Source organism: Cyrtonyx montezumae, unplaced genomic scaffold, assembly GCF_038088225.1.
Source record: "Cyrtonyx montezumae isolate F1298 unplaced genomic scaffold, pur_monq_1.0 scaffold_10, whole genome shotgun sequence".
In the NCBI taxonomy this organism is placed as follows: domain Eukaryota; kingdom Metazoa; phylum Chordata; class Aves; order Galliformes; family Odontophoridae; genus Cyrtonyx; species Cyrtonyx montezumae.
Genome location: NW_027071826.1, coordinates 45032305 through 45047406, shown reverse-complemented (window position 1 = coordinate 45047406; position 15102 = coordinate 45032305). Strand labels below are relative to the sequence as shown.

At 36.7% G+C, this 15102-nt stretch overlaps 2 protein-coding genes across 4 annotated transcripts in view; both read right to left on the bottom strand.

Moving 5' to 3' along the window:
* Positions 1–15102, bottom strand: part of KCNQ1 (potassium voltage-gated channel subfamily Q member 1) — a 320180-nt gene that overhangs the window by 112394 nt on the left and 192684 nt on the right. The gene's annotated exons all lie outside the window — the stretch shown is intronic.
* TSSC4 (tumor suppressing subtransferable candidate 4) overlaps positions 5631–15102 on the bottom strand; it is a 265206-nt gene continuing 255734 nt past the window's right edge. Inside the window, exon 4 of the transcript XR_010623370.1 lies at positions 5631–5643. The gene's annotated coding sequence lies outside the window, so the exon portion shown is untranslated. The remainder of the gene's footprint in view (positions 5644–15102) is intronic.

Genomic DNA, 15102 nt, shown 5'->3' with positions numbered 1-15102 from the left:
ATGAATTATTATCCACCGAACAAGATTTTCATGAAGACTGATTTATGTTATTGTATTTTAAAAGAGTGTGCTGGGAAATTACATCATCAGAGTGCTCCTAGGTACAGGGGCAGCACACTTTCAATGTGCATAATCTGCAGAGAAAGCGGGAGACATCCTATGGAGAATTACTTCTGCACAGGACACATCTCCAGTGCCAGTACCAGGTGTTTCTCACCTCCTTGTTCATACTAGAGCTGGGACATCGGGAATCAGGGAGTTTTTTCCTTTTCAGGTTTGGTTATGCCTACATTTGGCAGGAAAGCTGTTTGGTAAGTGCACTGGTAACAATGCACTTAATGCAATTGGTAACAGGGGCAGGAGAAAAGGCTTTTGCCCTTTGTTTAACGAAGCTGCTTCCCTCTCATGAGCATTCATCAGCCTTAGGCTCTCACCATGCCCACTCACCTCATGATAACTAATATCTGAAATGACCTGCCAACACCATTTGAGTAATTTCAGTAACCCCCAGAACATTAACTTCAAAAATAAGCTTAAGTGGCTTTCCTAACTGCAAAGACAAGTTAAGATTACTGCTTCCAATCCTAGATAACCTCTCATCGTGAGCTTTCCTGGAAAAATAAATTACTAATAATAATTAAAAAAAAAAAAACCCCAAAAACAGATTAAAGAGACATTCTTTGTTGTTTTTCAAATAATACTTCTGTTTTATTTTCCTTCCATGTATTTAATGATGGTGAAAGTCAGCTGAAATACCCTTTCCATGTGATGCATGTAGCCCAGAGAGGCAGTGTGAGCACCATACCGCAGTGCCAGCATGGGAGAGGCAGGAAGAACATAACAGTTCAAACATTTAACTGGGCTTCAGTCACATGGCTGGAAGCATCCACTGTCCTGTCTCAGACCAAAACCAACAGCTCATTATACACAGTTTAATGCACAGCCACTAGCTGTCAATAGCTTTCACTGGCTGCCGATGAACTTCTGCCTCAATATAAATATGATATCAAGATAATCTTCAACACAGTATATACTACACAACATTCCTAGCAGAATTAAACTCCAAAAATTAAGAACTAGAGCTGCCAATGAAGCAAGAACACTGTCAGAAACCATAGGAATTATCTGGGAGGATCACAAAGGATGTAACAACTAATCAATAAAAGAAAAGTAAAAAAAAAACCTGGTAGTAGCAGGGTTGATAACTTCATACAATCCCTAAAGTATTCCTATTCTGACACTCAGAAACTAGGTTTGCTTTTTTGCTGTGTACTGAAAAGGTAATCTGTGCTGATTTGGCCACTCCACAAAGCATAAGAAATGAGGATAAAAAAAAAACAAAAGCCAAGAAACATGCAACAAAAGGCAATGGGTTGCTTGAGCATCTATACTATAAGAGAAAGCCTGACAGAATAAAATGGCTAGAAATCATTAATTTCTCTGCCTTCTTCTGTTGTTAGGTTACTTAACCTACCACAAACTGTTTGGAAGAAACCTGATCTCTTCATTAGTCTGTCAGAAATCTGGATAGGAATTTCAAATAATTTGGAAAACAAGGAACTTAAGGTACTTCTACAGATATTCTCATTTGGTTGGAAAGTTATATATTTACAAATGCCCCCAAACTATTGTAAAAGAACCATTAGTATTACAGCATTATTTATTTTTTACAACATATCCAAAACCTCGATACACTCTCAAAGGTATGACTCATTCTACAGTTCTGCATTCACAGACAGCCACAGTGATGACCCCAGACTTCAGCCAGCATCCATTCTCATGACAGGTTGCTGTCTCAAGCCTGCTAAGGGACCTGCAGGACTTCCTCAGAAGAATGCTTCTGGGGCCAAGGCTAAGATTTCAAGAATGGATATTTTCTTCTTACAACACCAGTCAGGAAGTAAGTAGTTACATGGTTTGGCTATTTCGCATTTCAAGAAAAATTAAACCTTTTTTTTTTTAATAAGAAGATTTGTAAGATTAATAGCTGTTTTAAAACACACAGTTCTTTTCTTTAAAGAGTAAGATAGGAAAAATATTGGAAATATTTATTGTTCTTACAATGTTGCTGAATTTGATATCAAATCCTTAGTAATCCCATTACAAGCTTGGCCTCTTCTTTATCTTAGAAATGTATTCTACATATTGATTTAGTGCTAACAGAAATACTGAATCAACAATTCAGAGGAAAAGTGGTGCTAATTTCCCAATTATAAGCCTTGTATTTTGTTCACCTATAAAACATGTTATTTTCAGGACCGTAATGTCTGGCACAGACATCCCATGTACAAGGGCATCAATACCATCAGAGTCAAAAAAAGGTCAACTCTGCTCAGAATGAGTTTAATAAGAAGGAAAACTCAGTGGGAGAGAGCCAATATCCTTTACAGATACCCTATTCTCAGTAAACCTACCACTGATTTGAAGTCAAGCTCAGTTTTCAAATATATTTAAATTCTCTGCAGTCTTCTTAAATTTCCAACTTAAGACAGAGCTGAAGTATTATGAACAATGGCTGCAGTTGGTTGCCTTTAAGGTTTTGGCACTAATCATTATTTAGACTCGAGCTTTAACACATCAGCTTTTAATAATATTTTGTGCATGTGAAATCTTTTTCCATTCAGGCACTGAAAATCGTTCCTTGTAACAAAATCTGGTGGAAAAGATTCAGAGCAACCATATTGAGCCATTTCATTAGTGCATTTAAGTCCAATGAAATCTTTCATCATTAGTTCACCAGGGGCTTTTGGTGTAGAATTTGCTGTGACACAAGGCTATTCTTGTCTTTTCACACATTCTGTCATTCGCTACACATTACACTTGATGGGAGACTCTGTTATGGGCGACATTTTATATGTGATGAGTTGGAATGGATCAGGTTGTGCTGATGTGTGTCTTGTAATAGGAAATGCTTGCTCACCGTACCCAGGAACAAAATTAGAATCACTGATTATTTCAAACAATGTGAGCTACTCAACTTCTCCGTGGATTTGGTACTAGAGCGTGGCAACTGCCGTTTATTTCTGAAGTACTTCTGCAGTCATCATTCTATGTTTATCAGAGGCTCTCAGAAAATAACCTCACCCACAGAATGACTCACAAATAACATCTTAAGGACAAACTACTAAAAGCTGCCCAAGACTGTTAGAAAAGAATGACACCTGAAGAGCAAGCCAGTTGCAAATGTAAAGCTCTATTAAACGTGCTTCAGCCAACTTTAATGTTTATATAAATGCTTCCATAACATTTTCAAATGTATGAATGTGCATATTTTTAATTGACAAACATATTTTTCACTAGATTTAGCCTTCTAGGGTTCTAAAATTAGAAACTAGTAACAGCAGAAATGAAATGAATTCAGCTACCCTCATAGCGCTCACCCTCCAATATCTATGTAGGCTTAAATGCAAAAAGGATACAGAAAGAAGATATATCATACAGAAAACAAGGAGAATCACACAAAGCAGGTAAAACACATTTCAAACTTCTTTAGTCTTACAGGAAAAGGCATTCTAGTAATTACAGGTGAGCAGGTAACCTAGTTATGACAGATTTATGCCTATTTAACCCTTCTTCATGCTTGCCTGCTGTTCATGAAGAAATATGATTCCATAAATGCATTTGTTCATCTAAGCACTGAATAATTCAAAGTTAGCAGCAAATTATTTCTATAAAGAATTTTGCATTAATAATTCAAAGGAATTCAGTTTCAAGTGTCAAATTTAAGTCAAAGCAGCTCATGCTTTTTTAATATATTCACTTCCTAATAAAATTGCTGTTTCCTACTGAGGGGAATGTCAAGACTGACTTCACAAAGGAGATTCTTAGTGACTGTAAATTTATAAATTGTTCTTCAAGAATGTTGTGGAACATCAAATCCACTCTCTTGGTAAGCATTTCAGGCAGTAGACATTTTGGTTATTGAACATGAACACAGACCCCAGGGAATTAACTGAATATGAATGAACATCTCTAAGTCCTCCCTATACTGAATTCTCTTACTGTATTTGTGATTGGTCTTTGTTGTTGTTGTTTCCTTTTTTTTTTTTTTTTAATTTAGAATATATCAGTGAAAGACACATGCCTGGGAGATGGCTGCCCAGAGGCAACAGGGAAGCTGGAGAATGGGTGCTGTATGGAAATGGGAGAACAAGCTGAACTGACTGGGCTTACATAAGGTATCAATGGGAAATTTGAGACACAGAGTAAAATACAGCTAATCAGTCTGGGCCTTTACAATATGCTCATATCAAGGCAATCTAAAATGTGTTCTTAAATGTGGACCTGACAAGGGATAGAACCTTTGCTTTCCTGACCCAGAATGAACACAGGTTACAAAGGCCGTGTGACCAGCAAGCAAACGACACAAAGCACACATGTTCTGGGATGTTGTTTTTCTGCTAGGGACCATCAGCCTCTCAAGGAGTCTGGCTTCATAACTAGTCCAAAGTATAAACACTCTAATATATATACTGCTGCATGAATACTACTGCTGTAACTCCAAGTGGACCATTTCACATTTTCAGGAACAGCTTTCAGCATAGTGTTCATGTGATACTGGAAGAATGGACATGGATTAAGGAAGACAGCACATTACTATTATTATTATTATTATTAATTTCAAGCATGCTGACATCTGAGCCAATTTTCAGTTGTTTCTCTATTCTTCAACACATTCAACAAACGAAACACAAATTCATTTCCAGCTACAAGAGAGGATTCAGGATTTTGGCTCTAATTTGTTCAGCTTCTTTTGGGTGAAATGGTCCAACATACAGTATTTCCAGAACCAAGACAACTATCTTTGGCTAGAATAAAGATGATATATACATTTTCAGGAATAATGCTATGCAAAGATGAACAGACATAACATCAGAGATGTTAATAGGATTATTTTCCAGATAAAAAGTATTTTTTTGCAGAGCTTATCATTCATGGCCCTAAATTATACAAGGATTTACATGGCTAAAATCAGCAACGATAGTAAGAAATAACCATACAGCTTATGATTGCTTGTCTCTCTACTGTTGGCCAATTAAACTTACAATAACCTTTGGATATTAAACTGGCTTCTGTTACACTGCTTCATTATGCCAAGAAGTTGTTAACACTACAAGCTAGCTCTTTGTTGTACTCATCCTAGGGAGCTGCCAGACCACTGCAAACTCAAGTCTGAGTCTGGCTTTTCTCTTTAGCTTGAATTGCATTGCTCAGAAAACACATCAGGTACAAGGCAGAATATGAGATGTAACAACACCAAAACTATCACCAAGACTCATTATGACATCTCAATTATTTTTTTCCACTTTACGTAACACTTTAACATACTAATTTAATATATATCCTATTATCATCAGGTAATGCTATTATTAACAACATCCTATTTAACCTTTGGTTCTGAGACAAAAGGATTGGCTTTTATTAGATCAACTAGTGAAATAGTTCATGAGAAATCTGCGCTTTTCTACTCACTTAACCTAGTATGATGGTTTCAGGCAGAACCTTCTTCACTTTCTTTCCTTATCTTGGTAATATGTGCATTTTCAAATAATGGCAACCAGAGACAAAATTATTGTGTGGGGTTTTTTTCTTCAGAAAGCCAACCAGAGACAACAGGTTAGATTCAGTTATGTACTTTTGCAGCTTCATGCTATTCTAGCAAGGCCAAATAGCTAAACCAAGAGAGCGTCTCTGCTGCTCAAAACAAGTGAAAGCAATTCAACCATTCTGGCAGACAAAATAAAGCAGCTCTCCTATTGTAGAGGAGGGAATTACAACGGGAAAAAGCATCTGGAAGGAAAAGACAACTGGTTTTAATAGTAATATTTACACTACCAAATTAGTGATAAGAATATTTCAGAAATCCCTAACATTGTCCATGCTGTTTTCTACCAGAGATAAGTGGTGAATTTTCCTAAATTTTCATTAAATAATGAAAAAGAGAAGATGAATGTCAATGCTGCAAAGCTGTTTGCAAGCACTATATCAACTGAAAAATATATGAGGCCAAATTCTGCACTGATTTCCACCATGGTACATCAGAAGTGGATGGGAGCACAGAGACTGCTCGGTCATCCCAGTTTTTGGACTGCCTTCTCTGCAGGGGCTCTGGATATAACTTACATGGAATGATATCAGTGTCTGCCTACAGCTGCACTTTTCAGTGGGTGTATCCTCCCAAAGTGAAGTGACAGAAAATTATAAACACAAGGGTGTTGCTATCATCTGTGCAAGCCACTCTGAAAAGAGCTGTAAAATCTTGCATGAATATAGGGACAAGGGGACCTCACTTTCCATGTCAGTGACATCACATTGGAAAAAATAAATAAAAAAGTTACAAATGTAGCTCAAAACTGCAATTTATGCAACTGGAAGCACACTCAAAGATTTGTTGTTTTACAATGGTGGAGAAACACATGGGATTTCAACTTGCAGAGAACAGCCTTTTCCTATAAATCACAGAGTAATCTGAAACCTTGAAACAGCACAGGGGCTCACATTTATGGATTTAAAACAGATGAAGAGCAAGCGTGTTCTTAACCCTTTCCCCATATTTTTTTCCAACCCCAAAATGAACATGCAAGAACTGAACAGAAATTAACTGGGTAAAAAACATGATTAATAAAATTCTGAGAACACCTAAAACTGCAGTTCTTTGACTGACTTCCCCAAAGGCACAAGCAAGGAATTGTCCTAAAGCAAAGCACTGTAAAACACTGAAAGCATAATCCACCATTTGGACCGTTCTTTCATCAACTTTTATTTATGCAGTTTATCTTGTTGAGATTAGGATCTCTCTTATAGAGCAAGACCTGGCAAACACAGACCCCTGGTTTTGAATGTCAGGCTATATTTCACTGGGAAAGGAGTACCTAGCAGCCCGTTGTCTCAGTGTAAGTTTATAAACTACTTAATCAGGCAATAGGAGAGTAATACTAACACACTAGCAATAGTTTTTCTTCAGAAATATGTAAGAGCATTAAGATACTCCAAAGATGGTTTATTTATTGTCTTTTAAGATCCCCAGCCATTTACCTATCGTTTTAAGCCTCTTTGGTGGCTCACTGGCTTGGAAAAAAAAAAAAATGGAGCATGGCCTCCTCCAACTGGAATCCAAAGATACAGCCCTTTTCTGAGCTGGCATATTGACACTGCCAAGAGGCATCTGTCTATATCTTGCCAGGGTTGGAGTTCCATTTCTTTCAGAAATTCACTCACAAATACAATATAATGGTATGGTTAAACACAGAAATGAGCCAGGGTAGAAATAAAGTATGATGGTGTGTAGCATTAAATCTCTACACCAGAGTAATGTCTTTTTCCTCTACACCAGAGGAAATCCTAAACCAACCAAACTAGGACAGGTGAAAGGAGAACAGGAAGGATAATTTTAAGCCTACTACAACATCACTCACATGCACACACAGTATTTGCCCATGGTAATCCAAAATCTGTTCACTGGCTGCAGCTTAGTGAAGTGGCACTTGAGTCCACGTCTCCTGATGAAAAGCTAGGGTGGAAGTTGTGGCTGTACTTAAATGGAAGAACTGCAGTTCAAATGAAAAATGTCTCTACGTGGGTACTTGAACCATTTTCAACTAGGAAGTTACCTAAGCACACTACAAAAATGCAGCACAAAAATGAATTCAACCTTAACTACCAGGCATGCTGTGAGAGCACCCTAAGCATCTGTCAGCGATTGAAGTTTTCTGCCACAAACATCAGGGAGAGTCCTTTTAAAATAACTTGATAAAACTCTGCTATGTAATTGTATTTGTAAAGAAAGACTTGGAGAAGAAAGAGAGACTAAACAAGAACTAATGTCATAAGAAAAATTCTCTCTTATGACCAATATGATACGTCAAATCACGTCAGCAAATTTCAATGACCATAAAACTCATAGCAATTTTATGTCATTTTTTGAAATCATTTCAAACAGCAGACTTAACCTTTAGGAAACTTATACTTTGTGGAAAAGCTAGGATTATATATATCCTCAACCGTTTCACTTACTATTGCTACAAATTTTAAAGCCAGAGTCGAATTTCAGATACAACCTTCCTTGCTCCCTTTTAGTCCTGCAGATGCTCAGATCCAGATCTCATTTTTGTCTCTTGTGAACTCGAGATCATGTTTGTATTCAGGCACCTACAGATGTCCTCAAAGGGATTTTTATAGATGCTTATCAGCCAAACTAAATAGGTTGTGATATACATTTGTGAAAAATTTCATAAAGTACCTAAATAGTCATCACAATCTAACCTATTCCATACTAAGCCTGATGTACAAACTACACAAATATGAAGAAGCAGCACTTTGTAGCTTGAAAGCCACTTAAAGTAGGTATTGTGTAACATTCACTGAATTATATGCACAACCGTGCTAGCCAGAAAACCCTTCTTTAATGCACATCTGTGCAAAAGTTCCTGTCTAAATGTACAAAGCCACTTTGCAGCCCCTACCTCCCCAAGGCTGATGTATGACATGATACACATGAGTAGCCTTATTAAAATCAAGGGGAAAATGTATGCCTGCACCTGCATACTTGCTTTGCATATAAAGAAACTTGAAAAATGTGCATATGCATGACTTTTAGGACAGAATATATAGATTATATATTGGGGAGAATTCTAGGTATACATATATAAGTGGATTCTTATTTTTTGTGTGGAAAATTTGACCTGAAACACGTGAGTGTTTGATATAATAGTCACAGAATATGCTGTGTTACAGTACTGTAAAAAGACAGGGGAAATTTTATGAGCTGATATGCCGGAGACAGAAACTGGCTGGGAGTAACTACTCTGGTATGTGAGCTCTATTTCTCTTTGTGGCTTCAAAGCACAAGCTCAGTTCAACAACATGTTGTTTTTTTTTTTGGCTGAGAAATTATTCTCTAGTAAGTTAGATACAGAAAGGGAGTTTTTTATTTTTATTTTTTCCTCTTCAGCTTCTTTCCCTCTCACCTCTGAAATGGTTAACAAGCCAGCATAATTTAATTTTTGCTGCAATGAAAAAAAAAAAAAGCTTAATATTCCTATCTCCTTGTGTAAATACATGATATATTTAAAAAACGATTTACAGTCAAGTACTTTGTGAAAACTACTTGTCCACTTCATAACCTCACCACTGAACAGCACACATTTCTGCAAAGAAACTTCCCTCAACAAAGCTTGAGCATGAGTTCAGTTATGCTTTGTGTGGCTGAATCTTTTGTTCTTGGACAGTAATAGGAGGGCTCTATTTATTCTATAAAAACTTTTTCAGTTGATACAACTGAGGAACTCAATATTCAAAGAACAAAATCAACAATGCATTTTTCTTGGCATTATCAGCAGATGGACAGAGTTGAGGTGCTAAATCATAGAATCATAGAATGGTTTGGGTTGAAAAAGACCCCTAATATCATCTAGTTCCAACCCCCTGCTGTACACAGAGGCACCTCTATCAAGACCAAGTTGCTCACAGCCCCATCTAGCCTGATCCTGAACAACTCCTGGGAGGGAGGATCTTCAGCCTCTGTGTGCAACTTATTCCAGTGTCTCACCACCCTCAAAGTAAATAATTTCTTATTAATATCTAGTGTAAATCTACCATCTTCCAGTTTAAAGCCACTTCCCCTCATCCTGTTGCTACCTGCCCTTATAAAAAGTCCCTTCCCCAGCTTTCCTGTAGACCCCCTCAGGTACTGGAAGGCAGCTCCATGGTCCTCATGGAGCCTTCCATTCTTCAGGCTGAAGAGCCCAAATTCTCTCAGCCTGTCAGTGTAAGGCATACATACGCAACTTACAATGAGTTTCAAGTGTCTCACCTGCAGGAGGGAACTGAACTGAGAATTTCAACCCCTGGCTGTTCATTGCAATTTTTAAACTGTAGAAATTTGTAAAGGTGCAGAGAGATTACTAAATACAAAACACTGAGGCAAATCCGACTGACTGATGAATATGTTTCAGAGTTGCTTTATACCTTTAAAATTCTAGTCTTTAATTCAAACAGAACAATTGCACTTAATCTCAGACCAAATCAGAAACAAATAAGACTTTTCTTATTTAGAAATGTTTAAATATTTTTTCTTCACACCATCTTTCTGTTGTCAAATCAACACCTAATTCACCAGATGAAATGCCACAACAAAGAACATAACCACAGAATTTCCATCCTCAATTAGAAGCAGAGGAAATATAATTAAAAAAATAAAAATAAATAAAAACAATCAACACAAACTTTTCTTCCATAAGACTTCCATAACCCAACTTAAAACTCAAGAGATTTGGATCAGTGTGATATACTTCATATTGTGCAAAATGATTCATCAAAAGCACAATCTTCTTAGTTCTAACTGCAAATTAACTTCATTTTCTTCCTTGAGTCTGCATATACATATATATATATACATATATGTATCCGTTTTTATTATTGCTAGTATGCTACTGCTGAACAATATGTTTAGTTCACATTTTTCTGCTATGTGAATATTAAAGCAGACATTCTGAAGTGAAGAAGAAACAGAATACAAAATGGAGGGAAGGCTGTACGCTGCAAATAAGGTCTGGCTCTCTAAACTTTGTTGTTTTTTTGCAGTGATTTTATACACAGGAGCAATGTATAAATGCCTCATAAAAATACAAGCAGACTTTAACCCAAAGGCCCAGAAGACAGAAGTTCAGGTGTTCCATTCAGTCAGTGGAAAGCAGCTGACTTTTCCAGAGGTAATTCAGAGAAATTACTAAAACTAATGGTATGAATCCACTAAAACAAAAATTTTGCACCCTTGTATTGTTACTCATATATGTTGCTCAATAAGGATGACAGCCATACATTAAAACACATGGATTATATAATAACATACAGGTTTTGGGTTTTGTAACATTTTTTGTAGCCTCACTTAAGGAGGTAATGGACAATGAAGACTGAACATGAGAAGTTTTGACCTGAAAATATGTAATGTTTTTCTGATTTCAACAATAGCATTTTCTCATGACTTTAAACAATTTAAAATGACAGAGATTTATGTTTTTTTATTATTATTATTACTTTATTAAACTTATGCACTTAGAGAAGACTGAGCAGTTCTTGGAAGCTCAGGAAAGGCAACCAACATGGATGCATCGAATCAATTGTCAACTTTCAGTGAAAAAGGATGCCAAGAAAAGCATTTACGTATTTTTTCCTCACACATTCTAAAGGGAAGTGTTAAACTTTGCTTTCACACCAGATCTTGTAGAGAACACAAAATGAAGGAAGGTTATACAATAGGATATGCTCTAAAATTCTCATCTTCATGCCTTGAAAGAGAGCTGTTCTTTCATAAATGTTAGGAAAGATCTATGGTAGGGTAAAATCTTGGCCTATTGCAGTCAATACAAGTTTTGCTATTGATATCAGTAAGTTGGAATTTCTTCTGTTACTTTTTGAAATCTGGATGGTTGCCTGAACATCTGCAAAGGTTGGCTCTAATAAGTCAAAGTGCAATTTCTTAGAAATATTCAGGTTTGCTGCTGAAGGTAATTTCATCCTATTACAAACTCTTCAAAAACTGAATGCTCATTAGATGTTGTTGTGCCTGACTTATTTGATAGGTTTTTCAATTGAGTTCTCTCATTTGAGTAAACAAAAATGAACACCTCCTTGCTTTAAATCAACATTTTTTCCAGAACACAGTCAAAACGTGGTGTATTAAATAATTTGTCCAAGGTTACACAGGAAGCCTGTGGCAAAACCAAAACCTGAGTACCAAAAACTTATCTGAACACCTTCCTTTCTTCTTTTTTTTTTGTTTTTTGGAACACTGGTTAAGAACTGAAGAACAAAAGATTACACACTTTAGTGAATTATAATACTGTTTGCATATGGGAACCAGACACACGAAGGGTTCAGAATGGTGGCACCTCTTTCCTCCTCAACAAAAAACAAACCAGAAAAAACACATTTTTCACCATTTAAAGTATTGGTTAAATTCAATCTTTTCCTTCAATTACTTCTTCATGTGAAATTAGAAATCACTTGTCTTCAGGAGCTGGGTCTTAAACCAATTAAAAATACCAACAGAAATAAGCAGGGTAAGATTTGCCATAAAAAGGCATGAGATCTGATCCCAAGACGAACATCAAAAAGCAGGTCCTAAACTATTTCTTTGCTATGCATTTAGTACTGGCTTATAAAAAGTAGGGTTTAACCTAGGGGTTGCATACTGGGGGCTTCACTACTCTCCATTAAAACACAGCTCATATATGTAATTTGAATTTTTAACTCTGCTCCTTTGGTCTGCTTTGTTGCACACATATGTCATTCAGATTTCCCATTGAGTTGCACACACAAAAGCTTGATGCATCTGAATGAGTATCTCCAGGAGTCAGAAATGAAAGCCTTTCTCTTTATCTATCTTAAAAGATCCTAATCTTGCAGTTATAATTACATTTTGCCATGAATATATGAATACTTCGACTGACTGCAGTGAGCAATAACAGTGTCTGTAGCTCAGATAGGACAAGTTTTTGCAGAGAAGAGGTTTTTTGCCTTCTTGTAAACAGCTAATTGAAAGATTGTTTTAAGGAAAATTGCGAGTATTAGAAAATAAACTAACACATTAAGGTTTGCAGAACTTGTAGTAATTGGAAGACTGTGGACTGACCACTGTGTTTTGGTCAGAAATCATCCTCCACAGCACAAACCCTCTGAAACTCACCCCATTTGAATGTATTTGAAATCATCACACCCACTTCCTTATTATTAATTACGTATGTACAAGTATTTAGCCAAGAATAATTATATAGTGAAACTAACACTTACAAATACAGAGATAAAATGCAAAATATACCAAACCCATGCAAGAAGGCTCTGAAATGAAGAGGCAGTATGAGATGGCGCATTTCTATTTGAGGTGCTTTGTCACCTACTCTCAAACATTAGATTCCTTAGATCCACCTTCTACCCAAATTAGAGGGATCGTGCAGAGTCCAAAGATAAAATGTACAGCTTCTCAGGAAGTGCTGGCATAAGCAAAAACCTCACAAAGGAAGCTTTAACACAGTGATGCTAAACAGCTCAGGCAACTTTATATTCTGGTTAAACCTTTGTTCTGAGCTCATTTTCAAAGTGCAGTACAGTACTAGCAATTTTCAACTACAGTGCCATGCTGTTAAATTTAAGGTGGTTTATCAGAATTATGGCAACATGACATTTTAAAAGATACATGCTTTTCTGCTTTGCTGTCTGTTGCCTTCAGTACATTGCTGTCACTGACAGAAAGGGGGGATTCAAGTAAGAGAACGCAAGATTTTACTTTTGTCCTGCTTAATGTGGCAAGCAATTTCATTTCTTGTGAATTTGGTAACATACTTCAGCCTTTAGAGAACAGTAATCATTGGAAGTATTAAGAAACAGAAGCTAAGGATTAACCTCGCGTTAAAACTACTGTTGACCTTATACAAGTGATTATTTATTAGTCTGTGAAAATCATGACATAACCTCACAGCTCATATAACCATTCAGGTGTATTATAAAAATAAATACCGTCCCTCTCCCACCACCAGCAGCACTACTCTTGGAATCACTTGCACTTAAGTCACTTGAAGCTTTAATGCTGATGTTTAGCAGGTCAACACAAATCTGGCATTCAGATGATTGATATGATTAAAAAGGATGTTAATCAGTAAACATAATAATCATCTCATTATGAAAAAAAAAAAAAACCAGCAAAAAAAGAAAGACTCCAGTCATCCTGGTAGTTAGGATGACTGAGAAATTTTGTTTAGAATACATAGAGTTAAAAAGCAACTACTTGGTCATACTCTGTTGTTTGTGCAGCACCAAATTTAAATCCAGGAGAGATTATGAGAAAATTTGCTGCAGGCTGTCAGACCTCATTAAGTTAATGGAACTGGTAAATTGGCTCATTTCCAGCACATTGTAGAAAGAAAAGCGCTTTCAGCTCAAGAGTGAAGGAGATCCAGTTTCGGTTTGGCAGCTAAAGGAGATTATTAGCTATAAATAACGGCTGCTCTGAGATGACTTATATGGGTCTGCTTGACCAAAATGAAGAAGAGACAAAAAAAAAAAATAAATTTTGAAAGGAATGAGACAGTTTGTTGGACAGAATCTAGAGCAGCTTTGGAGACCTTGTTTTAAAGTTTTACTATTTCCAAAATCATCTGAAAGTCTTCTTAACAAGCTTAACTATCTCTAAACTCATTAATGGCGAGAAAATACTTCCCTTTGTTGAGTCTTCAAATCTCTTGAAACGAGGTTACGGAATTAACAGTTCAGCACAAGATGGTGACATAACACTTGGTCTGAAATACCCTGAAGTGCTCTTGGAGCCCCAGCAGGAGCACTAACCACGTTGGGCAGGGAGAATAGGCCAGCAGGATTGGGAAACCTTTGTTTCTTCACCTTATTTGTTCAAATATGTTTTGCTGTTTGAATGCTCGTACAACATAAGGTGACCAGATTACCCTCTGATTGGTGCTGATAAGCCCAAACTTGTGCATCAGGTCATTCCATATCCAAAAATTAACAGTAGAACATGCGTCTAAATTGCAAACACTTTGAAGTTCTGGGGCTAGCTTAGATAATGAGACATGCAAAGTTCAAGTCAAGAATTTTAACGTCCTCAGGGCTAGGAATTGGATCCACTTATTTATAGTAAGGTGTATCTCCTTTGAAGTCGAATAGATATTCTTCCAATCTTTGCAGGTGAAGTCCTTGAAACAGGTGCTGATTCACAGCACTAAAAAAAAAAACACAAGCCCAACTTCTTCTGCATAAAATGAGAACAGGAATCCTGTTGTTTATTTAATTCATTATTTCCTTGTCTTCTTATTGTTTTTCAGGAACACGTTTTAAGGGAAATGTAGGCCAGTTTCTAAGTGTGTATTTGCATCTTCTCTATAAAATGTGTGTGTGTGTGTGCTAGCACCTGTCACCATACAATCCAGATTAACATCACATACATCACTTATTGGCATTGCATGGGAGTGACTTCTACTTCCTTGCAACCTGCTCTAAATTAAAGCCAACTACATAAATCCATATGACCAATTTCCCCAGGCACCCAATCACACTGCATATAGGTAGGTACTTCAATATCTGTACATGTCTGCT